This window comes from Drosophila bipectinata, chromosome XR, assembly GCF_030179905.1.
Source record: "Drosophila bipectinata strain 14024-0381.07 chromosome XR, DbipHiC1v2, whole genome shotgun sequence".
NCBI classification, from domain to species: domain Eukaryota; kingdom Metazoa; phylum Arthropoda; class Insecta; order Diptera; family Drosophilidae; genus Drosophila; species Drosophila bipectinata.
Window position 1 is genome coordinate 4,250,972 of NC_091735.1, and position 26,870 is coordinate 4,277,841.

The 26,870-nt window shown below is 40.9% G+C and overlaps 1 protein-coding gene across 1 annotated transcript in view; it reads right to left on the reverse strand.

Annotated features, from left to right (window-relative positions):
- Positions 1-26,199, reverse strand: part of Graf (GTPase regulator associated with FAK) — a 379,470-nt gene extending 353,271 nt beyond the window's left edge. Inside the window, exon 1 of the mRNA XM_043211294.2 lies at positions 26,058-26,199. The gene's annotated coding sequence lies outside the window, so the exon portion shown is untranslated. The remainder of the gene's footprint in view (positions 1-26,057) is intronic.
- Positions 26,200-26,870: the final 671 nt, after the last annotated feature.

Genomic DNA, 26,870 nt, shown 5'->3' on the forward strand with positions numbered 1-26,870 from the left:
AGTAGCAGCCCCAACTGGGGGGAGAATGTCGGGTCAAGCAGCTAACAACTAATTTAATCATAATTAATAATTTTTTTTTTTTTTTTTTTTTTACGTTGCTTTTATTTCTTTAATCTTCTCTTGCGAGACTAACAAGAGGTGTATCAAATCTTATATTTTTAACTTAAATTGTAAAACTTTAACTTATATTTTTCATTAAATATTAGTCATATTGACTTATACGGAGCTAGACGGCCCTAAAAATCGATTGCTGGGTTGGGAGGTCGTTTGCGTCTAGAAACCCGAGCGAGAAAATTTGGGTGCGAAGATAGTTTTTCTTTGTATGACTCTTTTTGCTTCTGGATTTCGTCTTTCAATGCGAGGATGCCCAGATCCCGGTGGATGTTTTCGTTGCGAACATACCAAGGTGCCCCTGTGATAGTTCTCAAGATTTTTGATTGTGCGCGCTGTATGATGTCTATGTTGCTGCTGCTCGCGTTCCCCCACAGCTGGGAGCCATACGTCCAGATTGGCTTTAGGACTGAATTGTACAGTAGTAACTTGTAGTCCAGGCACAGTGGCGATCGTGAGTTTATGATCCAGTGGAGGCTGCTGGCTTACAGTTTTAGGTGCATCTTTTTGCATTCGATGTACTTACGCCAGGTAAGTCGTCTATCAAGGTGAACGCCAAGGTACGTTACATCGTTAGCTTGAGGGATCTGCATACCGTTTAGTAAAAGCGGAGGGCATGTTTGCCTATTAAGAGTAAACGTTATATGTTTACACTTTTGTTCATTTATTTTAATGCGCCAGTCGGACAGCCACCTTTCCACTATTGTGAGATGATTAGCCGGTTGGGTTGTTGCCTGCCTTGGGCATCTGGAGCGATTAAGGATAGCGGTATCGTCGGCGAACGTTGAGGTTGTTAGTTGTGCGCTCGTAGGAATATCCGCAGTATACAAGACATATAGACACGGGCCGAGTGCGCTTCCTAGCGGAACTCCAGCTTCGATGGTGTAGTCGCCCGAAGTAGCTGCGTTGCATCTCACTGAGAATACCCTATTGTAGAGGTATGATTCAGTAGCTTGTGGGTGTATGTTGGTAAATACGTTTTAATTTTGTGCATGAGTCCGATGAGCCAAATTCGGTCGAAAGCTTGAGATACGTCGAGGAAAATAGCGCTGCAGTATTCTCGCTGTTCGAAGGCTGAGCATATTTCGGATGTTAATCTGTTCACTTGTTCGATGGTTCCATGGTTTCTTCGAAAGCCAAATTGGTGTGCCGGGATGATATTGCAAGCTTCCAGATGTGGTATTATGCGAGTTAACAAGCATTTTTCAAACAATTTAGACAAACAAGATAGAAGGCTTATTGGTCTGTATGATGACGGAATTGTGTGGTCTTTTCCAGGCTTAGGTATCATTATAATGATGGATTTCTTCCACTTTTTTGGGATATAGCCAAGATTAATGATTCCATTAAATAGTTTGCAGACGACCTCTATAGCGCATTTTGGAAGTTCGATCAACATCTTTGGGGTCAATAGGTCACCACCGGGAGCCTTTTTTGGTTTTAGCCCTCTTATGACTTTTTCGATTTCGTTCGGCCGGAATGAAGGTGCGGCTGGCTGAGGGGAGAACTCTGGCTGAATTTCTGGCAGGAGGAATGAATTTGAGGCTGGGTTTGGCTGGAAGACACTTTGGAGATGGGTGGCGAATGTTTCAGCTCGGTCTTCGTCGCTGCGAGCCCAGCATCCCGAAGAGTTTCTTATCGGGGTGGTCGTTTCAATTGGGGCGCTAAGATTTGGGTGGGCCCTCCACAGGGTGTACTTTGTGTTTGTTGGTGAGAGATTCTTGATGTACCTCAGCTGTGCATTTTCTTCCTGTTGGTGAAGAGCCTGGTCGAGTAATCGGGTTGCGTCCTTAAGGCGTTGTTTTGAAGCTGGTGATCTGCTGTTTTGCCAATCACGACGCGTGCGCCTCTTTTCTCGCTCGAGGTGTTTAATTTGTTTATTAGATTTGAAGTATTTGTTACGGTCTACTTCTTTTCCATGAGGAGTAGAGATTTTAGCTGCCGCAACGAGTACTTCTTCCAGGGCGCTCGTAGTGTAGTCGATGTCCGATTCCATGTTAAATTCCGGGGCGTGTTCTATGTGGGCACTCACGTACTTTTTGTATTTTAGCCAGTTCGTTTTTGGCGTCGTCAGGCTGAAGGGGTGTTCGGTTATTTCTGGGCTTTGAAGAAGCGTTAGAAGCACAGGCGAGTAGTCTGATGATAAGTCCGAGACTGCTTTGGCACTTATTCGATTGCGAGGTATGTTTTTTGTCACTGCAAAATCAATAAGGTCTGGGAGCTTTCGTGAGTCTGTTGGCCAGTATGTGGTACTTCCAGGGGAAACGTAGTCCAGTTTATTTTTCACATTTATAATTGCATTGTACAATTGTCTTTTTTGGGAGTCACTAGTCGTAGTCCAGTTTATTTTTTACATTTATAATTGCATTGTACAATTGTCTTTTTTGGGAGTCCTGTTGGTGAAGAGCCTGGTCGAGTAATCGGGTTGCGTCCTTAAGGCGTTGTTTTGAAGCTGGTGATCTGCTGTTTTGCCAATCACGACGCGTGCGCCTCTTTTCTCGCTCGAGGTGTTTAATTTGTTTATTAGATTTGAAGTATTTGTTACGGTCTACTTCTTTTCCATGAGGAGTAGAGATTTTAGCTGCCGCAACGAGTACTTCTTCCAGGGCGCTCGTAGTGTAGTCGATGTCCGATTCCATGTTAAATTCCGGGGCGTGTTCTATGTGGGCACTCACGTACTTTTTGTATTTTAGCCAGTTCGTTTTTGGCGTCGTCAGGCTGAAGGGGTGTTCGGTTATTTCTGGGCTTTGAAGAAGCGTTAGAAGCACAGGCGAGTAGTCTGATGATAAGTCCGAGACTGCTTTGGCACTTATTCGATTGCGAGGTATGTTTTTTGTCACTGCAAAATCAATAAGGTCTGGGAGCTTTCGTGAGTCTGTTGGCCAGTATGTGGTACTTCCAGGGGAAACGTAGTCCAGTTTATTTTTCACATTTATAATTGCATTGTACAATTGTCTTTTTTGGGAGTCACTAGACGTGATCCCCAGTGCGTACGTTTGGCGTTGTAGTCTCCTGCGGCTATAAATCGATCCCCAAGTGAATTGTAGAAGTCCATAAATTGTCCTTCCGAGATTGAGAAACGAGGAGGGCAGTAAACGGCAGCGATTGAAAGGATTCCGTTGCTTGACTGAATTTGTATCGATGTGGCGTGCAAGAAGTTTGTTGCAAACCTTTTGTAAAAGTGGTATTTAATGCGTTCTCTGATTAGAACTCCAGTTCCGCCGTGGGCTTTCCCATCTGGATGATCTGTGCGGTAGATTGTGTAGCCTCTTATATGAAAGTTGTATTTGCTTGTAAGATGCGTTTCCACCAGTAGCATAACGTCAATATGGTTTTCGGTCAAGAATTGTGACAATTCTTGTTTATGCCGTGAGACACCATTGGCGTTCCACATTGATATTCGTAGCGCCTTCATAGATTATTTAGACGGTTGTGCTACGAGCAGCTGTATCACCATGTTCTGGTTTTGAACAAGCGTTTGCAAGGTCGTTTTCATGAATGACATAAGCTCCATCATACTTTGTTGGAGGGTAAGCATCATGGTTTCCATTTTGCTGTGTGGCTGTTTTGGGGCCTGTTGAGCGCTTTGTAAGTTAGGCTGAATTGGAATTTCCCTTCCAGATCGTGGAGCATCGGCATACGAGAAGCCGTTGGTGGTGTTTAGTTGACCGAATGAGGATCTCGCAGCTTTGGCGAAGAAGACGTCTGGCGTAGTTTTTGACGCAATGTACGCATTCTGTGGATTTTGTTTGCGCGTTGCGGTCGGTTGACGCATGCGACTCTTTAACTCCTTATACACCATACATCCTCTATAGTTTGCCGTATGGCTGCCTCCGCAGTCTCCACATTTCTTCACGGTACTGTCCTTGTTTGTAGTGCAGTAAGCGGACTTGTGGGTGTCCCCGAAGACTACACAGACAGCCCGAAGTGTGCAGTAAGACCTTGTGTGTGCATACTCTTGACAATTAGTGCATTGAACTGGACCGTTGCGTTTATGTGGCTCTTCAACAGTGATTTTCCGATGCAAAAGATATTGCAGGTTGTAGATTGGGTGGACTTCGTTCTTCTTCAGCGACCTGCTTTCTGGCTCGAGCTCGACCTTGAAGAGGGGTTGTGGCTTTTTATCTTTATTTAGAATGTTAATAACATTCTTGGCGGCAAAGCCCTTTTCTTTAAGGGCGGTTTTTATTTCCGCGGCGGTAACATCAGGTTCTATTCATTCATTCTATTTTCAGCTGGTACGTGTAATAGTTTTTCTGTACAGTGTCCAGATATTTGGACACGATTCGGAAGTGCTCTTCACTCTTGGTATGCACCTCTGTTTCATGGATGTTCCCTTTGATAAGCGGAATAACATGAAAGTTGTCACCGTTCCCGATCAACGACGCAATTTTGTTGACCAAGGCACTCGAGCTGTTCTCCCTAATATAGATTGGAGGGGGCTTGGGCTATTTTGCGGTGTCTTGGGCTGGTTGGTTTTCTTCAACCTCCTCCAGTAGGGCAAATCGGTTAGTAGTGGATCTGTCTGGTTCTTTATCAAACTTCAGGACACGGTTAATTTTTGTTTTATTTCCTGCCGGATTACTCTGCGGGCTAAGCTTGCGCTTAATTTGGATTTAGGTATCCATACCAGTTTGTGTGGCCGTTACCGCTTTGGCACTTTCCAAGGTTGTTGTTTTTGTACTCGCTGTAGTCGTTGACGTCGCGGTACTTTGAGTTGCAGAGGTTTTGCTTATAGAGCCGGGTTGCTTTTAATCGCCGATTTTTCCACTTCGGTATCGCGGGTTGAAAAGTAAGAGTAGAAGCCGTTTCTTTGGTTCACTGAACTTCTACGCTCGTTCTTTTGATCCTTGCTCAATGAGCTCATTGCGTGGCTCTTACTTTTTTTTTTTGAACAATGCACTTGTTTTGGTTTAGCACATCACAACTGTTATAAAAAGCTTGTCTGTCGCTTTTAGTAAATTGTAGTTCAGCGTCTTTTCGCTTATATTGGGTTACCCCAGTTTTTTTGGTTAGCTGTATTATGGTGCAGTTTTCCCGGAGCTCGGACGAAGCACGTCCGCTCAGTTCGGTAGTTCGTATACCAATGACCCAAATACCAATGATACTAATTAATAATTAACTGATGTTTTGGTGGTCGCAAGCCGACTCTCTTTCGGCCGCTCGGCTTTAGTAATTCGGCAGTTAAAGTTTGCGAGCATCCGCTCAGCCTATTCTGGAAGGTTGGCGGCACTCTCGTTCGTCTTCTTACTGCGCTCGCATCCTAAATTGGATTTCCCTTATTGTACATAAATCCTAATTTCATATGCGGCCTGAATAAAGTTTATAACGTTGAAATTAATTAAAGTCTGATTTTTATTTACTGGCATTGAAAATTATCAATGACCAAACAAAGCCTTTTATCTTGTTTGTCTAAATTGTTTGAAAAATGCTTGTTAACTCGCATAATACCACATCTGGAAGCTTGCAATATTATCCCGGCACACCAATTTGGCTTCCGAAGAAATCATGGAACCATCAAACAAGTGAACAGATTAACATCCGAAATACGCTCAGCCTTCGAACAGCGAGAATACTGCAGCGCTGTTTTCCTCGACGTATCTCAAGCTTTCGACCGAGTTTGGCTCATCGGACTCATGCACAAAATTAAAACGTATTTACCAACATACACCCACAAGCTACTGGAATCATACCTCTACAATAGGGTATTCTCAGTGAGATGCAACGCAGCTACTTCGGGCGACTACACCAACTCGAAGCTGGAGTTCCACAAGGAAGCGCACTCGGCCCGTGTCTATATTTTTTGTATACTGCGGATATTCCTACGAGCGCACAACTAACAACCTCAACGTTCGCCGATGATACCGCTATCCTTAGTCGCTCCAGATGCCCAACGCGGGCAACAACCCAACTGGCTAATCATCAAGGGTAAAAAATGTGCAAAAATTTGCCAAAATTTGCCTATGTGTCTATTATCGTAAAAATACTAACACCATCTTAACATGAAAGTTGGGTAATTTCCGTTTTTTCAGTTATATGGCAGCTATAGGATACCATATAGTCGGCTGATCCTTATGAAATTTGGCATGATGTATTTTGCCAAACATAGCATTCGTACCAAATCAGAATTCTCTAGCTTTAAAAACACCCAAGTTATAGCATTTTCGATCAATCAGTTATAAGGCAGCTATATGATATAGTTTCCCGATCTGGCTGATTTTAACATATTATTTTAGAATAAGAATATAAATATTTTGTGCCAAGTTTCCAGTCCCTACCTCAACTAGAAGTATTTTTGGCCGCTCTCTTCATACAAGCCGGACCACTGTGCAACGGCCCCTCACCTAAACACAATTTTTTAAATAGCTCTCTAAGTAATTTGATAGTAAAGCTCAAACATGTATCTGTCCGGAAATGCAACAAAAAAATTGAATTTTTTACTTCACATGGTAGAAACCTTGCTTAATACACTCCTGCCCAAATTTATACGACACCTTTAAATTTCGGCGCTCGTAGCAGAATGCGAAATCGAAAACGATCAAAATTAAGATATTGAAATATTTTTGACTTAGCATCTCCCGTTTTTGAGTAACGATAAAAAAAGAAACACGCTTTAATTTTAGCTACGCTGCACGTGTATCAAAACTATACGATATTCAATATTTATAGATACAATAAATATTTTATTTTAGTTGTGATTATTTATGAAAGATTAATAGTTAATAACACCTCCTTGAGCTTTTCCAACCTCAAACATTCTTTTAGTCATTGTTGTTATTAAAAAGTACGTGAGTGCCCACATAGAACACGCCCCGGAATTTAACATGGAATCGGAAATCGACTACACTACGAGCGCCCTGGAAGAAGTACTCGTTGCGGCAGCTAAAATCTCTACTCCTCATGGAAAAGAAGTAGACCGTAACAAATACTTCAAATCTAATAAACAAATTAAACACCTCGAGCGAGAAAAGAGGCGCACGCGTCGTGATTGGCAAAACAGCAGATCACCAGCTTCAAAACAACGCCTTAAGGACGCAACCCGATTACTCGACCAGGCTCTTCACCAACAGGAAGAAAATGCACAGCTGAGGTACATCAAGAATCTCTCACCAACAAACACAAAGTACACCCTGTGGAGGGCCCACCCAAATCTTAGCGCCCCAATTGAAACGACCACCCCGATAAGAAACTCTTCGGGATGCTGGGCTCGCAGCGACGAAGACCGAGCTGAAACATTCGCCACCCATCTCCAAAGTGTCTTCCAGCCAAACCCAGCCTCAAATTCATTCCTCCTGCCAGAAATTCAGCCAGAGTTCTCCCCTCAGCCAGCCGCACCTTCATTCCGGCCGAACGAAATCGAAAAAGTCATAAGAGGGCTAAAACCAAAAAAGGCTCCCGGTGGTGACCTATTGACCCCAAAGATGTTGATCGAACTTCCAAAATGCGCTATAGAGGTCGTCTGCAAACTATTTAATGGAATCATTAATCTTGGCTATATCCCAAAAAAGTGGAAGAAATCCATCATTATAATGATACCTAAGCCTGGAAAAGACCACACAATTCCGTCATCATACAGACCAATAAGCCTTCTATCTTGTTTGTCTAAATTGTTTGAAAAATGCTTGTTAACTCGCATAATACCACATCTGGAAGCTTGCAATATTATCCCGGCACACCAATTTGGCTTCCGAAGAAATCATGGAACCATCAAACAAGTGAACAGATTAACATCCGAAATACGCTCAGCCTTCGAACAGCGAGAATACTGCAGCGCTGTTTTCCTCGACGTATCTCAAGCTTTCGACCGAGTTTGGCTCATCGGACTCATGCACAAAATTAAAACGTATTTACCAACATACACCCACAAGCTACTGGAATCATACCTCTACAATAGGGTATTCTCAGTGAGATGCAACGCAGCTACTTCGGGCGACTACACCAACTCGAAGCTGGAGTTCCACAAGGAAGCGCACTCGGCCCGTGTCTATATTTTTTGTATACTGCGGATATTCCTACGAGCGCACAACTAACAACCTCAACGTTCGCCGATGATACCGCTATCCTTAGTCGCTCCAGATGCCCAACGCGGGCAACAACCCAACTGGCTAATCATCAAGGGTAAAAAATGTGCAAAAATTTGCCAAAATTTGCCTATGTGTCTATTATCGTAAAAATACTAACACCATCTTAACATGAAAGTTGTGTAATTTCGTTTTTTTCAGTTATATGGCAGCTATAGGATACCATATAGTCGGCTGATCCTTATGAAATTTGGCATGATGTATTTTGCCAAACATAGCATTCGTACCAAATCAGAATTCTCTAGCTTTAAAAACACCCAAGTTATAGCATTTTCGATCAATCAGTTATAAGGCAGCTATATGATATAGTTTCCCGATCTGGCTGATTTTAACATATTATTTTAGAATAAGAATATAAATATTTTGTGCCAAGTTTCCAGTCCCTACCTCAACTAGAAGTATTTTTGGCCGCTCTCTTCATACAAGCCGGACCACTGTGCAACGGCCCCTCACCTAAACACAATTTTTTAAATAACTCTCTAAGTAATTTGATAGTAAAGCTCAAACATGTATCTGTCCGGAAATGCAACAAAAAAATTGAATTTTTTACTTCACATGGTAGAAACCTTGCTTAATACACTCCTGCCCAAATTTATACGACACCTTTAAATTTCGGCGCTCGTAGCAGAATGCGAAATGGAAAACGATCAAAATTAAGATATTGAAATATTTTTGACTTAGCATCTCCCGTTTTTGAGTAACGATAAAAAAAGAAACACGCTTTAATTTTAGCTACGCTGCACGTGTATCAAAACTATACGATATTCAATATTTATAGATACAATAAATATTTTATTTTAGTTGTGATTATTTATGAAAGATTAATAGTTAATAACACCTCCTTGAGCTTTTCCAACCTCAAACATTCTTTTAGTCATTGTTGTTATTAAAAAGTACGTGAGTGCCCACATAGAACACGCCCCGGAATTTAACATGGAATCGGACATCGACTACACTACGAGCGCCCTGGAAGAAGTACTCGTTGCGGCAGCTAAAATCTCTACTCCTCATGGAAAAGAAGTAGACCGTAACAAATACTTCAAATCTAATAAACAAATTAAACACCTCGAGCGAGAAAAGAGGCGCACGCGTCGTGATTGGCAAAACAGCAGATCACCAGCTTCAAAACAACGCCTTAAGGACGCAACCCGATTACTCGACCAGGCTCTTCACCAACAGGAAGAAAATGCACAGCTGAGGTACATCAAGAATCTCTCACCAACAAACACAAAGTACACCCTGTGGAGGGCCCACCCAAATCTTAGCGCCCCAATTGAAACGACCACCCCGATAAGAAACTCTTCGGGATGCTGGGCTCGCAGCGACGAAGACCGAGCTGAAACATTCGCCACCCATCTCCAAAGTGTCTTCCAGCCAAACCCAGCCTCAAATTCATTCCTCCTGCCAGAAATTCAGCCAGAGTTCTCCCCTCAGCCAGCCGCACCTTCATTCCGGCCGAACGAAATCGAAAAAGTCATAAGAGGGCTAAAACCAAAAAAGGCTCCCGGTGGTGACCTATTGACCCCAAAGATGTTGATCGAACTTCCAAAATGCGCTATAGAGGTCGTCTGCAAACTATTTAATGGAATCATTAATCTTGGCTATATCCCAAAAAAGTGGAAGAAATCCATCATTATAATGATACCTAAGCCTGGAAAAGACCACACAATTCCGTCATCATACAGACCAATAAGCCTTCTATCTTGTTTGTCTAAATTGTTTGAAAAATGCTTGTTAACTCGCATAATACCACATCTGGAAGCTTGCAATATTATCCCGGCACACCAATTTGGCTTCCGAAGAAATCATGGAACCATCAAACAAGTGAACAGATTAACATCCGAAATACGCTCAGCCTTCGAACAGCGAGAATACTGCAGCGCTGTTTTCCTCGACGTATCTCAAGCTTTCGACCGAGTTTGGCTCATCGGACTCATGCACAAAATTTAAACGTATTTACCAACATACACCCACAAGCTACTGGAATCATACCTCTACAATAGGGTATTCTCAGTGAGATGCAACGCAGCTACTTCGGGCGACTACACCAACTCAAAGCTGGAGTTCCACAAGGAAGCGCACTCGGCCCGTGTCTATATTTTTTGTATACTGCGGATATTCCTACGAGCGCACAACTAACAACCTCAACGTTCGCCGATGATACCGCTATCCTTAGTCGCTCCAGATGCCCAACGCGGGCAACAACCCAACTGGCTAATCATCAAGGGTAAAAAATGTGCAAAAATTTGCCAAAATTTGCCTATGTGTCTATTATCGTAAAAATACTAACACCATCTTAACATGAAAGTTGGGTAATTTCCGTTTTTTCAGTTATATGGCAGCTATAGGATACCATATAGTCGGCTGATCCTTATGAAATTTGGCATGATGTATTTTGCCAAACATAGCATTCGTACCAAATCAGAATTCTCTAGCTTTAAAAACACCCAAGTTATAGCATTTTCGATCAATCAGTTATAAGGCAGCTATATGATATAGTTTCCCGATCTGGCTGATTTTAACATATTATTTTAGAATAAGAATATAAATATTTTGTGCCAAGTTTCCAGTCCCTACCTCAACTAGAAGTATTTTTGGCCGCTCTCTTCATACAAGCCGGACCACTGTGCAACGGCCCCTCACCTAAACACAATTTTTTAAATAACTCTCTAAGTAATTTGATAGTAAAGCTCAAACATGTATCTGTCCGGAAATGCAACAAAAAAATTGAATTTTTTACTTCACATGGTAGAAACCTTGCTTAATACACTCCTGCCCAAATTTATACGACACCTTTAAATTTCGGCGCTCGTAGCAGAATGCGAAATGGAAAACGATCAAAATTAAGATATTGAAATATTTTTGACTTAGCATCTCCCGTTTTTGAGTAACGATAAAAAAAAGAAACACGCTTTAATTTTAGCTACGCTGCACGTGTATCAAAACTATACGATATTCAATATTTATAGATACAATAAATATTTTATTTTAGTTGTGATTATTTATGAAAGATTAATAGTTAATAACACCTCCTTGAGCTTTTCCAACCTCAAACATTCTTTTAGTCATTGTTGTTATTAAAAAGTACGTGAGTGCCCACATAGAACACGCCCCGGAATTTAACATGGAATCGGACATCGACTACACTACGAGCGCCCTGGAAGAAGTACTCGTTGCGGCAGCTAAAATCTCTACTCCTCATGGAAAAGAAGTAGACCGTAACAAATACTTCAAATCTAATAAACAAATTAAACACCTCGAGCGAGAAAAGAGGCGCACGCGTCGTGATTGGCAAAACAGCAGATCACCAGCTTCAAAACAACGCCTTAAGGACGCAACCCGATTACTCGACCAGGCTCTTCACCAACAGGAAGAAAATGCACAGCTGAGGTACATCAAGAATCTCTCACCAACAAACACAAAGTACACCCTGTGGAGGGCCCACCCAAATCTTAGCGCCCCAATTGAAACGACCACCCCGATAAGAAACTCTTCGGGATGCTGGGCTCGCAGCGACGAAGACCGAGCTGAAACATTCGCCACCCATCTCCAAAGTGTCTTCCAGCCAAACCCAGCCTCAAATTCATTCCTCCTGCCAGAAATTCAGCCAGAGTTCTCCCCTCAGCCAGCCGCACCTTCATTCCGGCCGAACGAAATCGAAAAAGTCATAAGAGGGCTAAAACCAAAAAAGGCTCCCGGTGGTGACCTATTGACCCCAAAGATGTTGATCGAACTTCCAAAATGCGCTATAGACCTCTATAGTCTATAGACCTCTATAGTCTGCAAACTATTTAATGGAATCATTAATCTTGGCTATATCCCAAAAAAGTGGAAGAAATCCATCATTATAATGATACCTAAGCCTGGAAAAGACCACACAATTCCGTCATCATACAGACCAATAAGCCTTCTATCTTGTTTGTCTAAATTGTTTGAAAAATGCTTGTTAACTCGCATAATACCACATCTGGAAGCTTGCAATATTATCCCGGCACACCAATTTGGCTTCCGAAGAAATCATGGAACCATCAAACAAGTGAACAGATTAACATCCGAAATACGCTCAGCCTTCGAACAGCGAGAATACTGCAGCGCTGTTTTCCTCGACGTATCTCAAGCTTTCGACCGAGTTTGGCTCATCGGACTCATGCACAAAATTAAAACGTATTTACCAACATACACCCACAAGCTACTGGAATCATACCTCTACAATAGGGTATTCTCAGTGAGATGCAACGCAGCTACTTCGGGCGACTACACCAACTCGAAGCTGGAGTTCCACAAGGAAGCGCACTCGGCCCGTGTCTATATTTTTTGTATACTGCGGATATTCCTACGAGCGCACAACTAACAACCTCAACGTTCGCCGATGATACCGCTATCCTTAGTCGCTCCAGATGCCCAACGCGGGCAACAACCCAACTGGCTAATCATCAAGGGTAAAAAATGTGCAAAAATTTGCCAAAATTTGCCTATGTGTCTATTATCGTAAAAATACTAACACCATCTTAACATGAAAGTTGGGTAATTTCCGTTTTTTCAGTTATATGGCAGCTATAGGATACCATATAGTCGGCTGATCCTTATGAAATTTGGCATGATGTATTTTGCCAAACATAGCATTCGTACCAAATCAGAATTCTCTAGCTTTAAAAACACCCAAGTTATAGCATTTTCGATCAATCAGTTATAAGGCAGCTATATGATATAGTTTCCCGATCTGGCTGATTTTAACATATTATTTTAGAATAAGAATATAAATATTTTGTGCCAAGTTTCCAGTCCCTACCTCAACTAGAAGTATTTTTGGCCGCTCTCTTCATACAAGCCGGACCACTGTGCAACGGCCCCTCACCTAAACACAATTTTTTAAATAACTCTCTAAGTAATTTGATAGTAAAGCTCAAACATGTATCTGTCCGGAAATGCAACAAAAAAATTGAATTTTTTACTTCACATGGTAGAAACCTTGCTTAATACACTCCTGCCCAAATTTATACGACACCTTTAAATTTCGGCGCTCGTAGCAGAATGCGAAATCGAAAACGATCAAAATTAAGATATTGAAATATTTTTGACTTAGCATCTCCCGTTTTTGAGTAACGATAAAAAAAGAAACACGCTTTAATTTTAGCTACGCTGCACGTGTATCAAAACTATACGATATTCAATATTTATAGATACAATAAATATTTTATTTTAGTTGTGATTATTTATGAAAGATTAATAGTTAATAACACCTCCTTGAGCTTTTCCAACCTCAAACATTGTTTTAGTCATTGTTGTTATTAAAGTTTTAAAAATTTTCCGTTTGAGACTATTGACGGAGTCAAATTTAGTGTTGTTGGCGTAAACTCGCCTGGCTAGGATACCCCATAGGTTCTCTAAGGTCAGGAGAGCAAGCTGGCCAATCCGAAACATTTACGGAATGCTCGCTTAAAAACCGTTGCGTTGTTTTGCTTTTATGGATTGATTCATTATCCTGCATAAAAACATAATTTCTCTCCTCATTTTGGTTCAAAAATGGCAGAAGATGATCCTCTAATACTTTTTTGTAGTCTGTGCTATTCATGCGAAAAGCTCGCAAAGCCCAGATTAAGAGTTCCAGACGCATGAAAGGCTTCCCAAACCATTGCGGATCCACCTCCGAAATTGCGCCATGAAAATATGAAAACGCCAATAATGACGAAACCCATCTGGGCCATCCAGATTACATTTTTTCTCATCAGAAAAAATGATCTAAGTGAGAAATATTGATTAAATTTGTATAAACAACATGAAGTTGAAATTCCATGACAAGGCCCAGTTGGTTTCCAAAATTTTTTCAGCAAACTGAAGGCGTGCTTTCTTGTGTTGGGGCTTTAGGGATGGAGCCTTTTTTAAAACTCCCCCTACAATAAATTCCGAGGCTTGCAACATTCTCCAGATAGTCATCCGATACACAGGATGACTGCAAAAAGCTGCAAGTGAGGCGCATGATAGAAAAGCATTGCTTGCTTTTTTCAATATGCTTCGTATATTACGATCGAACAGCTTGGGTTTTCTGTCGGAGCTACGTTTAACCATATCCATCAATTAATTATAAATTTATATATTTAATAAATATTATTATAATATTAGTTACTAGCAGTACCCTGCCACGTTTCGCTGTGGCATATTGTTGTTGCACGCATAAAAAATAAGTCAAACAAAAAAGAATAATTTTCAAATTAATTAAATTCTGTAATACTTGTGGGTATACAATATTCTTTGTTTCTCCTCCTTAATCATTCATTATTATTTCTGTATTTTAGTATATAGGTTGCTCTTCACTCAAGCACCTTGTGATACACGACATTTTTTTTTTTTATTATCAGGCGCAAAAACAAACAACGCAGATGGTTTTCCGACCCGTGAACATGCCACGTATAATTGACCATGGGAAAAACATGAATGTTCTAGATTTAAACCACAAACTTTTAAGGATTGGGCTTGTGATTTGTTGATTGTCATGGCAAATGCAAGACGTATCGGAAATTGAAGTCTTTTAAATTCAAACGGCATATCGGTTGGGATCATCGGGATCCTCGGAATTAGAACTTCCTCACCTTTGAATTTTCCTATCATTATCGTAGCGTAAATTACATTGTTCATCAATTTACTAACCACCAAACGCGTACCGTTGCACAGTTTTGGTTGGTTTATGTTTCGAAGCATGATTACTACGGAGCCAACCTTTAGGCGTAAATTGTGCGGTGGTAAGCCAGGCACGTCCAAAGAGTTTAAAAATTCAATTGGATAGTTGGTGGCTTCATCTTCATTTGTGACGCAGTCAATAGATTTGAATGAATGCATTGTTCCAATGATCTTATTTTGAATTATGTAGTTCAGGTCATCTACATCTTTATTCTTAGCCGCTAAAATTGCTCGCTCACTCAACCATTCATTATTTTTGTAGTTAGAAATAATATTTGGAAATACATTGTTGATAAGTTCGTCTTTTGATGAGACAAAATTACAAAAATTATTTGGAAATGATATTAATCCGCTCGATTCATCGACAGGTACTTGACCATTACCGATAGTCAGAAATTGTTCCGAGAAATCTTCAGCAGATGTATCATTAAGCAATGTAACTCTCATGTTTGTTATCAGCTGCAGTTTCTTCACATAGCGCCATAGATTTGACGATTTGAGGCAAGCGTTTATTTCGTCGGCAGCCGCAGATCTTGGAATTACTGGCAACTTCACTTTATCATTAACGCAGCATAATCCAGGCGTTTCTCCGGAAAACTTTAATGCACCACAATACTCGCAAACAACGTCCATTTGCCCAATGCAAACGCTAGGATGCAAGCTGTAATCATTGCTGCAATCGTATCGAAACGCAGCTCGATTCAAATTAGCTAAAATTTTTCGTCGCAAATTAAAATCTATTTGAGAAGCACGAAGTCGAGCCTTACTATTGCGGCTCTGTTCACGTGCAATTTCTCGTTCTTCTTCAGTCCTTTCATATGCAGTATTTTGTATTCTTCTTGCATTACGGCTTTGTCGGGAAAGATTCGATCGTCTTGGTCGCGGCATTATTAATTAAACTTCACTTCACTTCAATCCACTTGTTAATTATTTATTTAATAGAAATAGTTTTAATATTGATTTCTTACAAATATCAATAGAGAGTGCAGAGGCTCTAGTGGTGCTTCAAGTTGAGGCAATTTCACTTTCCCGGAAGCGCAACACAATCTTTTTGGTTCGTTGTTAAATTTGAGAGCCTGACTATGAATTTGACTTCGTTTGTAACTGACATTTTGACATTTGACATTTTCTTCTTAGCTGTCTGCCTAAATAAAAAAGTATGGGCCAGGGAGGAACGCTGTCGAACGGGACAAAAAGTATCCTATGTCCTTCTCCTGGCTCTAAGCTACCTCCCTACCAATTTTCACTCAAATCTGTTCTTCCGTTCTTGATTTATAAGTGTTGTAACATAAAACACGTTGTTCTTTTATATATATAGATATCTATATATATAAAAATGCTCTGTTCGTATCTACTTCCTTTATAGACTTGAAAAGTTCTGAACCGTTTAAGCCCAAATTTTTACACAACATGCGTTGAGGTTCCAGCTCGGTTTTTGTCTACTTTTGATGTTGATAGCTTATCTGCGTTTGCGAATATATCAGTTTTTTTTCGCGTTTCCCCGTGCCCCTACTTTTCTATTTAGGCAGCCAGCTAAGAAGAAAATGTCAAATGAAAATGTCAGTTAGAAACGAAGTCATTAGAAACGAAGTCATGCCACCCAAGAAGTCGAATTTTGGTCGTCATACTCGCAATACAAAAGCAAAAAGACGTAACATTTCGAATATGACTGACGAAGAGCGGGCCTCCATCCGAGAGACTGAGCGGCTGAGAGCAATGCGGATGCACAACGCGGAATCAGCAGAAACGCGAGCAGCTAGGCTTGAGCGAACACGATTGAGAGTTAGGCAGTCGCGTTCTGCAGCAATCGATTTGATTCGGTCTCAAAATAATGAACGCGACAGGGCGAGGGTAGCTGAAGCGCGTTTACAGCTTGCAACAGATCGAAACCTGCAATACAATCGTCATGCATTCCGATATAATCCAACTGTTGATTATAGCTCGAATCGCAATGTCGTTATTGGGCGGATGAATCAGGTCTGCACACACTGTCAGGCTCTTAAATTCAACAACGAACCAAAAGGATTGTGTTGCGCTTCCGGGAAAGTGAAATTGCCGCAACTTGAAGCACAACCATAGCCTCTGCATTCTCTATTCGCTGGATCTACTGCTGAATCGAAGCATTTCCTGTCGAACATTAGGAAATACAACTCTTGCTTCCAAATTCATGCCAACTTTTAAAATCAAAGGACAAATCTATCACAAAGCCGGTTCCCTGCTTCCGTTCTCAGACAGCGAACACAAATTTCTTCAAATGTACTTCATTGGTGATGATGGAGCTGAAATCGATGCACGTTATGGAATCAATACCTCGGTGAAGAAGCCCATTATTTCGCAGCTACAGAAGTTTTTTCACGAACGGAACCATTTGGTGCGTTTGTTCAAAACAGCAATCGATATGATGCCTTCGGATACCCATAAAATTGTCATTCATGCAGACAAAACGCCTGCTGGAGAACATATCAGGAGATACAATGCTCCAACTATAGACGAAGTGGCAATTGTCATAGTCGGGGATCAGTTCAAACCTCGAGATATTGTTCTCCATCGACGAAACGATCGATTTGTAAACGTCGCAGAAACTCACCGTTGTTACGATGCTTTGCAGTATCCACTCATGTTCTGGGATGGTGCCGATGGATATCATTTCAATGTGAGGATGGTAGATCCAGTCAATGGTGTAAAAACGAAAAAAAGTGCAGCGCGATGAACTTTTACTCATACCTATTAATGGTACGGATGACCGATGACAATCACATATTGAAAAGTCGTCAATTGTTTCATCAGTACATTGTCGATATGTATGCAAAAATTGAAACAGAACGTTTGCTGTTCCTCCGATTGAATCAGACGAAACTTCGGTCCGAGGAATATATCCATTTGCTAGATGCTGTGATGAATGACCGTAATACAACCAACGTTGGAAAGCCACGAAAATTATTCCTTTTTGTTTGATTTATTTCTTATGCGTGCAACCACAATATGCCACAGCGAAACGTCGCAGGGTACTGCTAGTTATTTATAATTATAACTACTAAAATTTATTTCATTCTTATCCAAAGATTATTTAAATCCAATCCAAAGTCAACTCACCTTTCCGGCTCCGCAAGTTCGAAAATAGTTATAACAGAAATAGGTGTGGTACGAGCCACACTTGTATAAATATACATATATAGATCGTTATCATTTTTTTTCGGAACGAGCACGAATTTTCCGGTACTTGTCCATTTTCTGTGCCTCTAACGCTGCTTCTACTCCGCATCAGGCAACATCCGCCTACAATCTCAACAAACCTCGTCTTCTTTTGGTTTTTCTTTGGGTTCCTGAAGTTTTTTTCCACATTCGAATTGTGCCGCACACCTTTCGACGTCGGCGCCACTAGTTCCCACTTGTTCCTTGTTCTCATCACATTAATGTGATCGGCCTACGCTTCGTACGAGGCACCTATTGCGCAAGTCAGTCGACAAGCGTTGACCAGCGAATTGGATTCTGAGAATGCCCACGGGAGACGACAAAAAGCCGCGTTCGATCCCAGCCATCCGTTTGGACAGATCTCAATCCGCGTCTCCGCGGTCGCCTCTTTTGAAGCCTTTGCCCAGTCCAAGGGCAAAAAGTGACGAATCCGTCAATGCAATCCCCGGTCCTTCACCGAGGCTCGCTCCGTTGCGAAAATGGCTCAAAGTGCGGCCGAAGTGGCGTTGAAAAAGTTCATCGCCACAACAGATCCAAATAACCAATTCTTCGGGCGCCCCAAAAACGGGAGCCTATCAATACATGTGCGAAGTCCATCGGGACCAAATTCGGGCATTGTGGGAGAAGGTGGGGAAGAGCTATGAGAGCTGCTCCGATTTGCTAGCCGTGTTCGACGACAATGCGACCACCTCGACAGTGCTGGAAACGAAGTACAGCTACTGTTACTCCGTCGTTTCGAGGTGTATTGCCCAGCTTCGGGAGAAAATTGCCTCCCAATTCACTCAGGCTTCCGTCAATGTCCACACGCCCGCGTCTACAGGCTGCCGGTTACCTCCAGTGGATACCGAGGTCTTTGCGGGTGATTATCTTCGGTGGCCCACCTTCAGAGACTTGTTTACGGCCATTTACATCGAAAACTCGCGGCTTGGGACTGTCTCCTGGTATTTATGATTTCGTCAAAGGTCCCCAAAGTCACACTTTCTATGTGGTAGCAATCCGTATATAATAAGGCCGAGATTCCAACATGGAAGGAATTAGATAACTTCCTGACAGAGCGCCATCGCACTCTGGAGGCCATCGACGACGTCAGGCCTAGTGGATCCGTGCAATTTCCGCCATGGTCGGGACATCCCACTGCCCCTGCTCGGAGGCTCACTTCACACGAGACTCGAGTGGTTCCGGGCCAAAAGGGCTGCGATCTCTGTTCGAGGGAGGACCACCCCATTCGCTTATGTCCGCGTTTCCTATAAATGGATGTAAATGGGCGCTCTGACTACATAAGGAGGAAGCAGTTATGCTTAAACTGTTTTGCCCGAGGGAACCAGCAGCGAGACTGCACGAGCGCCCATACCTGCTTCACATGCCACAGCCGACACAACACCCTCCTGCACCGCGGCAATCCGTTCGCCACCGCTTCAAGTCCGCCTACGCCAGCAAACGGGGCAGAGAATCAGTCTAATGTGCAGGTGTGTTTCGCTTCCGGGTCAGGAGCCGTCCTACTCGGCACGGCCCTTATTACCGTGTGCCGTTTGGGGTGCACCGTCCAGGCGCGAGCACTGATAGACTCAGGGTCCGAAGCGACTTTCATAACGGAACGACTGAACGACTTGACCTTGTCAAGTTTCCCTTCAAGACGATTCACGCCCAAGTTTCCGGCCTTAATCAGACCATATCCGCGCTGTCTACTAAATTGTGCCATTTCTCCATTCGGTCGCCGTCTAGACCCGGGCTACAATTAGAGACTGCGGCTTACGTTCTTCCGCAGTTGGCAGGAAATCTGCCATCACATCCGATTCCGCGAGATCGTCTCAAGGCTGCCCGACATTCCCCTGGCGGACCCCAACTTCTTTGAGAGCTCCCAACTCGGTGTGTTATTAGGAGCTGACATTCTTGCGTCCATTCTCCTCGGTAATTCCAAGGCTAATATCTGCGGGTCGCTTCTCGGTCAGGAGACCATTTTTGGATGGGTGCTGACAGGCCCATTATCTCCAGCCAACCCCCGCAGCGGATCCGTTTTTTCCACACGAGTTGCCCAAAGCCTCGGTGACTCACTGGATCAGGGAGATGTGCCCACACAGATCAGTCACAGAGCACAATTCTGTATCGACTCCTTGTTCACGCATTTACGCATCGCACCACACTGCACGGTGGCAATCAGCTAATGATCCGTCTGATCCGGGCCCAATTCTGTATTCCAATGTCATATTCAGCACGATGTCGCCACGTCCACGCAGCGCCCAGTCACCGAGAAGCGGCTCCGGGCGGTTCTCGTGAAACGGTATTGCTCCAGCTGCCTGGCCCACGAGCACTCCGACGGACTGTGTCGGACATGACTGTAGGACATGTGGTCAGGATCACTACTCACTGCTGCACCTCGTGGAAAAGACGCGGGCTCGGCGCCAGTCACGTCAGGAGGAGCACCGGTCACGGAGCGCGGGAGACAGTACACGGAGTGTCTCTGCTGGCGCTCGGCCGTCGTCCGCCAACTCCTGGTGCGGTTCGGTTGCTTCTCGGCCTTCGTCCGCCATTTTCCGGCACCGGCACAAGCCGGTCCACGGTTATCGACTTCCCGGCGCTCGTCGACAACTCCTCGGCATTCTTCCGCCACTGGCTGGCAGTCTTCAGGCGCTACACGGCCATTTGTAAACAAAATGTTGCATAATAAAGTAAAGCGAACTCACAAAGCCACAAACTGATATACAAACAAGACAATAGTTTAATATCTTCTGAAGGAAATATTGTATCAAGATGTCTGAGGTATTAATTAGAATAGAATAGATGCGAATGGCATATATTAAGTGAAAAAGGAACAACAAATTGAATGTGTGTGAATGAGAGAAAAAGTGCACTCTCTCGAACTCTTTTTTTTGAGTTCGAGTGAGTTTGATATTAGAATATACCCTCCATGTTTAAATTTTATATTTTAATATCCAACTCACTCGACGGCTATGGTCCAGTTTCCCGACTATTTTCCAAGCTCACTTTAACTAACCTTCAAACTAACTCAAACTTAATGGTATGCAACCGAAGACCTTTTACTACCCACTACGTCACTACTACCGATTCTGTAGGGAAGCATAATGAGAGTCTATAACTCCTCTAAAAATTGTCCGATTTGATTGAAATTCCTTTTTAAGATACAAATTAAGTATAGAAACTAAGTATTGGCATCAAAAGATTTTCAAAAACCAGAGTTTCGCAATTTGTAGGGCCGGTAGAACTTGAAACAAACTCGAGCTGCGTGGGCAATGCAGGAGTCTCCATGGCAAATCATGCCAAGCCAAAAATAAACATATATATTTTTTGGTGATTACTTCTCGGAGATGATTACTTCTCTATGTTACACACATTCACAAGACTCCAATATACCCTTGTACCCTTATGACTTGGCTTTGGCCGTTTCATAATACTATTTTAAGCAGCTATGTTATACTTTATCAGGGGTCACTAATCCGTGACTGTTCTGGAGTCAAAATTGGAAGTGTCCTTGCCTGACCGGAGGCTGTGATAATTTCTGGTACCACAGGAGCTAGAGCCCACGGAACTTGTTCCGGCTATGGTTGAGGCCCCTTAAGAAGGTACGTGGTTGTGGTTTAATACCTAAATGCGGGTAGAGCCTTTGGGTTCGACGTGAAGTTTGACCCGTACAACAGGGTGCCGGTATCCCACAGACCGGAAGAGGTTTAGATAGGCCTCCATCATAAACTGAGGATATAAGCCATGACTAGAACAGACTTGCTTGAGTGTCGGTTCCGGCGGAACATGCTTACAAAGGGGCGCTGATTGACGCATCGTTTTATATCCCATACCCAAGGAGGCCGTGAGATTGAGTCATAATGAAAGATGCTTACGTTAAACACGACATACTTTCATACCCTTGTACTCTACGAGTAAATATCGAATATCAATGCATTATGAATCTCTTTGAGAAAAAATGTATAAAAAGAAAATATGCTGCGGAAAAGTTTACGATAGAACGTTCGAATTTGCATTGAAATATTTAGAAATTTGTTATGACTAATTGACCTTTCTTGAGAATTACCCATATATATGTAAATGTCGTTTTAAAGTTTTAGCTCAATCCGATAAAAATTTACAATTTAGTGAAAAAATATCAAATTATATAAATTTTTTTTTTTTATTATTATTATTATTATTATTATAACGAAATTGCCAGCAATTATAAAGTGCGGGTAATTTTTGTTTGTATTAAGCAATAGCTACAAAGGCCTTCTGCTTAAACTCTATGTGACATTTGACTTAAATACAGATGTATATGTACATATATGTGTACTTAAGGGGGGACATCTGAGTAGAATTTTGAAAAAATCTAAATTTTTTTTTTTTCGCTTAAAAAATTCTTTAGGGTCTTAAAAATGACATATCAAAAGATAGAGTCCGGCAAAAGTGTCTAAGTGTCGAAATTTTTCATTCTGCGGCGATGCCTCACAGGTATATCCCACAGTACTTAAAACTTTAAACGCGTTTTTCTCGAAACCAATTTTTTTGAGTTGGCCGAACACATAACTCGAACAACTCTTAACCTATCGATCTAAAATTTTGACAGTATACTCAGAATATCTATGTCTATCGACACACGTAGGATTTTTATTTTGCTTACTTTTTTTTTTATCAACAATTTTGTGACGTTTTTTGTTAGTGAAAATTGAAAATTTTGTTTAATCACTCACTATTTTGCAAAAAATCAATATATCGAAAAAATCCTACGTGTGTCGATAGCCGTTGAGATACAGATACTAACCAAACTTGATTTTTTGTTCTAGATCAAAAATTAAGGACGTTAGGTGTTCGGCCATGGACCCCCTTTAAAAAAATAGGGCATACGAATAAGGGCTGCAGGGCCGCCATTTTGTTTTCGATTTATTAAAAACAAATTTTATTGTGTAGTTTAAATATAATATAATAAAACCCCATTTACAAATTTTCGATTAGCTGTTTTGATTTGGCCAAAAAAAATTCCAGAACATCCTCTTTTTTTTTGGTCTGTTACTCAGATGTCCCCCCTTAATCTAGGTTTGTATGTGCATTCGAATTAAATTTAAATGTTATTATAGAGGTTAATAGATTTCAGAAATTGGATTGTTGTGGATATATCAATGGGGTCAATAATAATTGACCGCAGAAATTAATTTTAATTTGTCCTGGCGCGTCGAAAATTTTTCGGACCAACTATTTTTTTGTTTGATCAATTGACCCTCCATGTCACACCTATAGAAATAAATTCAAATATTTCTTTTAACTCCCCGAGATCAGCTGTTTATTTTTTTTGATGCGGCAACACCATTAAAATTGATAACAAAAATTTTCGTCAACTCAGTACCCGCAAAATCTAGAAGGCAAAAATTTCTTCTTCCTTTTTTTACACCGTTTTTTTATATGGAGTTTGACAGCTGTCACTCGTTGGACAGCGGATTTTCGTCAACTCAGTACTATGCTTTAGAGTACCGGCAAAATCTAGGAGGCACAAATTTCTTCTTCCTTTTTTCACACCGTTTTTTTATATGGAGTTCGGACGCTGTAGCGTGTTACAGCGGATTTTCGCCGTCAGAGCACTAGACTTAAAAATCAAAATGTTTCTACTGAGAAAAATTTTGTTCAGAAATTGGGTTTTGGAAGTTTTCGTCATTGAGAATATAGATAGGGAAGCCTAGTTTTTCATTTGTTTAAGAAATGTTGCTAGAAAAGCTTTTTTTTGAATAAAATACTCAAGTTTAGTGCCCATTTCAACTTTTGAATTAACGAAAAATGAAATAAAAAAATACGTTTTTTTCGCTTAGTGAATTCCTATGCTCTCATTGTTTTTCTCTGCTACGCACACACTCAAATTTTAAACATGTGTTAGTTTTGCCCCCCACTGCTTTACTACTATCTGAAATGTATTTTGACTTATGTGAGCCATGGAAATATCCGTCCGCTTCAACAAATCTTCCTTGGTTCACAAGGAGGACAAGAAGTCCGCTTCATTTATCAGTGACCTCTGATCAGGCCATTGGCGATCTATTCTCAAAATGTTTTCAAACAATTTTTTCTCCGCCTAAAACGATAGATCAGCCTTACGCATACAACATTCAATCAGCAAATCTCATTTTCTGTCCGTCTTTCTTCGAGAATAGCTTATCGTCAGATCCTCTAAGGATCAATCTCGTTTATCCGTCAGGGCCCGATGGAGTACCAGGCTGTTTGCTAAATACTGTGCCAGGGCTCTGTGCCTCGATTTTTTCCCTTAAGTGAAAGGAATCTTTTATAATTCCCTTATATAAAAAAGGGAAAAAGTCCGATACTGCCAACTACAGAGGCATCTCTAAATTTGTCGGCAATTCCAAAGATATTTAAAAATGTACATTCCCGCTTGGTGCGGGGGTCTACATCTGAGGTCCCGCAAGGAACTCATCTTGGCCCGTTACTGTTTGCTCTTTTTTTTAACGACTTGTCCCCAACATTAACGAACTCTCTAGTTCTCATGTATGCAGCTGATGTTAAGCTTTCTCTCCAATACAAACCCGCTTCTGTCCAATGCAATCTTTAGTCCGATCTCGAAAATTTTCAAAAATGATGTTTAATACTTAATACAATGATTTAATACTTAATGGATCAAAATGAAAAAATATGTCTTTTTATCTTTCTTGTCCTCTTCAAGTGAAGTATTTTCTCTATGGGATTGCCTTAGAAAAATTTACTCAGGTTAATGCTCTCGGTGTTGTATTAGATATAAAACTCAAATTTGCCAACCATATATCCACAAAAAATTTATCATAAATCGTTTCTCGAGCGCTCCTCGGTCGTCTGGGCCTCTAAGCTTTATGATGAATACGGAAATTCTAGCTATTCCACCATTTGGTGCACGAGCCATTTCTAAAAATCTTAAAGACCGCGAACAAAAATTATAATAAATAGAAATAAAAAAAACTTGTTCAAACCAAATTTCTGAAAAATTTTTCTCAACGAAAAAGTTTTTTTTTTTAAGTTTAGGCTGTCAAGTCAGGCAAAATGAGGCAAATGTGACAAATTAGAGAGCTTCTAAAAAAAATTTGAGCGTGATCACACCAGTGTGCTGGCAACGCTGCGGCAGAATTTCCGACCCTATGCACGGGTGCTATGGAAAATAAGAGTTCAATCAGGAACTCATCAGGAAATCAAAAAAGAGAAAGACCAAACAAATCATTCACGCACTTAACGAAAGAAATGCGTGCACCCTACCACAAAAACCAGTGTTAATTTGATAACAGCGACAGGCGGACTACGGTCTGCAGGGTGTTTCAGCCACGGAGATTGCTAAAATCTATAAGGATTAACTAAAACCTAAAAAGGAACCGCCTCCGAGAATTAGTTCGGTTGAATTTATGTCGATTCAAGATTTGGTAACTTATTGTTAGTCTCTAACGGAGAAGGTACAATTTTATTAACTTACTAAAAAAAATGCATTTGTGAAATTTAAAATAAAAAATAAAATCAAAGAATATACTGTTAAAATAAGCTAATCATTAACCTACAACCCCCATATGGTAGTTATGCTTTTGTAAACCTAACTATCATCTTAACTACAATATATACATATGTATATTTATTATTTTAAAATATTTTAATGCATTTGCAAAAATTATGAATGTTTTTAACTGGGATACATGGTCACTTAATATGTATATGCATACATATGAACGCAATATTATTTACACACAGTACATACAAAATTATACACACATATACATGTCTGAAACTTGTTGAATGTGTACATAGGATTTTTTGTTTTGAACTTTTCTTTAAGAATAGTTCTGCATTTACTTCACATGAAAGTAATCACCTTGCGACATGAAAAAGAAAAAAAAACAAATATGTTGAGTTACTCATAAATTTTTATGTATATAGTAAAACCAAATTCCTGTGAAAACCTACGTATATATTTACATTTTACAATAACTTATGTATGTTTAATCCGTAACCTTAGCACACTAAGAATACAAAATTAAAAATGAATCTTACTATTTGAGTAAATTTTTTAAGAGGATTTTCAGCAATTTCAGAACAATGTTAATATCGAAATTCCGTATTTTTCAAATATTAAATGATAAAGCACTGATAAAACAAATAAGAGAAAAAACAAAATAAGCTATATTTACATGTGTGAATTACAGTGCTGTTATTGGATAAGCAGTGCTGTTAAACGCGTTAAGATCTGTCTGTTTAATTTTTTTTATACCCAATTTACAGTAGGTGCTCATAATTTTTAGAAAAGTCTAGTACTCAGATTAAAAAAAAGTTGACAGCGAAAACGTTATTCATTCCAGTGCACAGTGGTCCGGCTTGTATGAAAAGAGCGGCCAAAAATACTTCTAGTCAAGGTAGGGACTTGAAACTTGGCACAAAATATTTTTATTCTTATTCTAAGATAATATGTTAAAATCAGCCAGATCGGGCAACTATATAATATAGCTGCCATTAAACTGATTGATCGGAAATGCTCTAACTTTGGTGTTTTTACAGTTAGAGAGTTCAGTTCAGTAGAGAGTTGTACGAATGCTATATTTGACAAAATAATACGACTTACCAAATTTCATAAGGATCAGCCGACTATATCCTACAGCTGCCATATAACTGATTGATCGGAAATGCTATAACTTCGGTGTTTCTAGAGTAAGAGAGTTCCAATTTTGTGTGAATGCTATTCTTGGCAAAGTAATACGACATACCAAATTTCATCGGCCGACTATATCTTATAGCTGCCATATAACTGAACGATCGGAAATGACCCAACTTGATGACAAGCAAGGCTTCACAAAAAATCGCATTGCACTA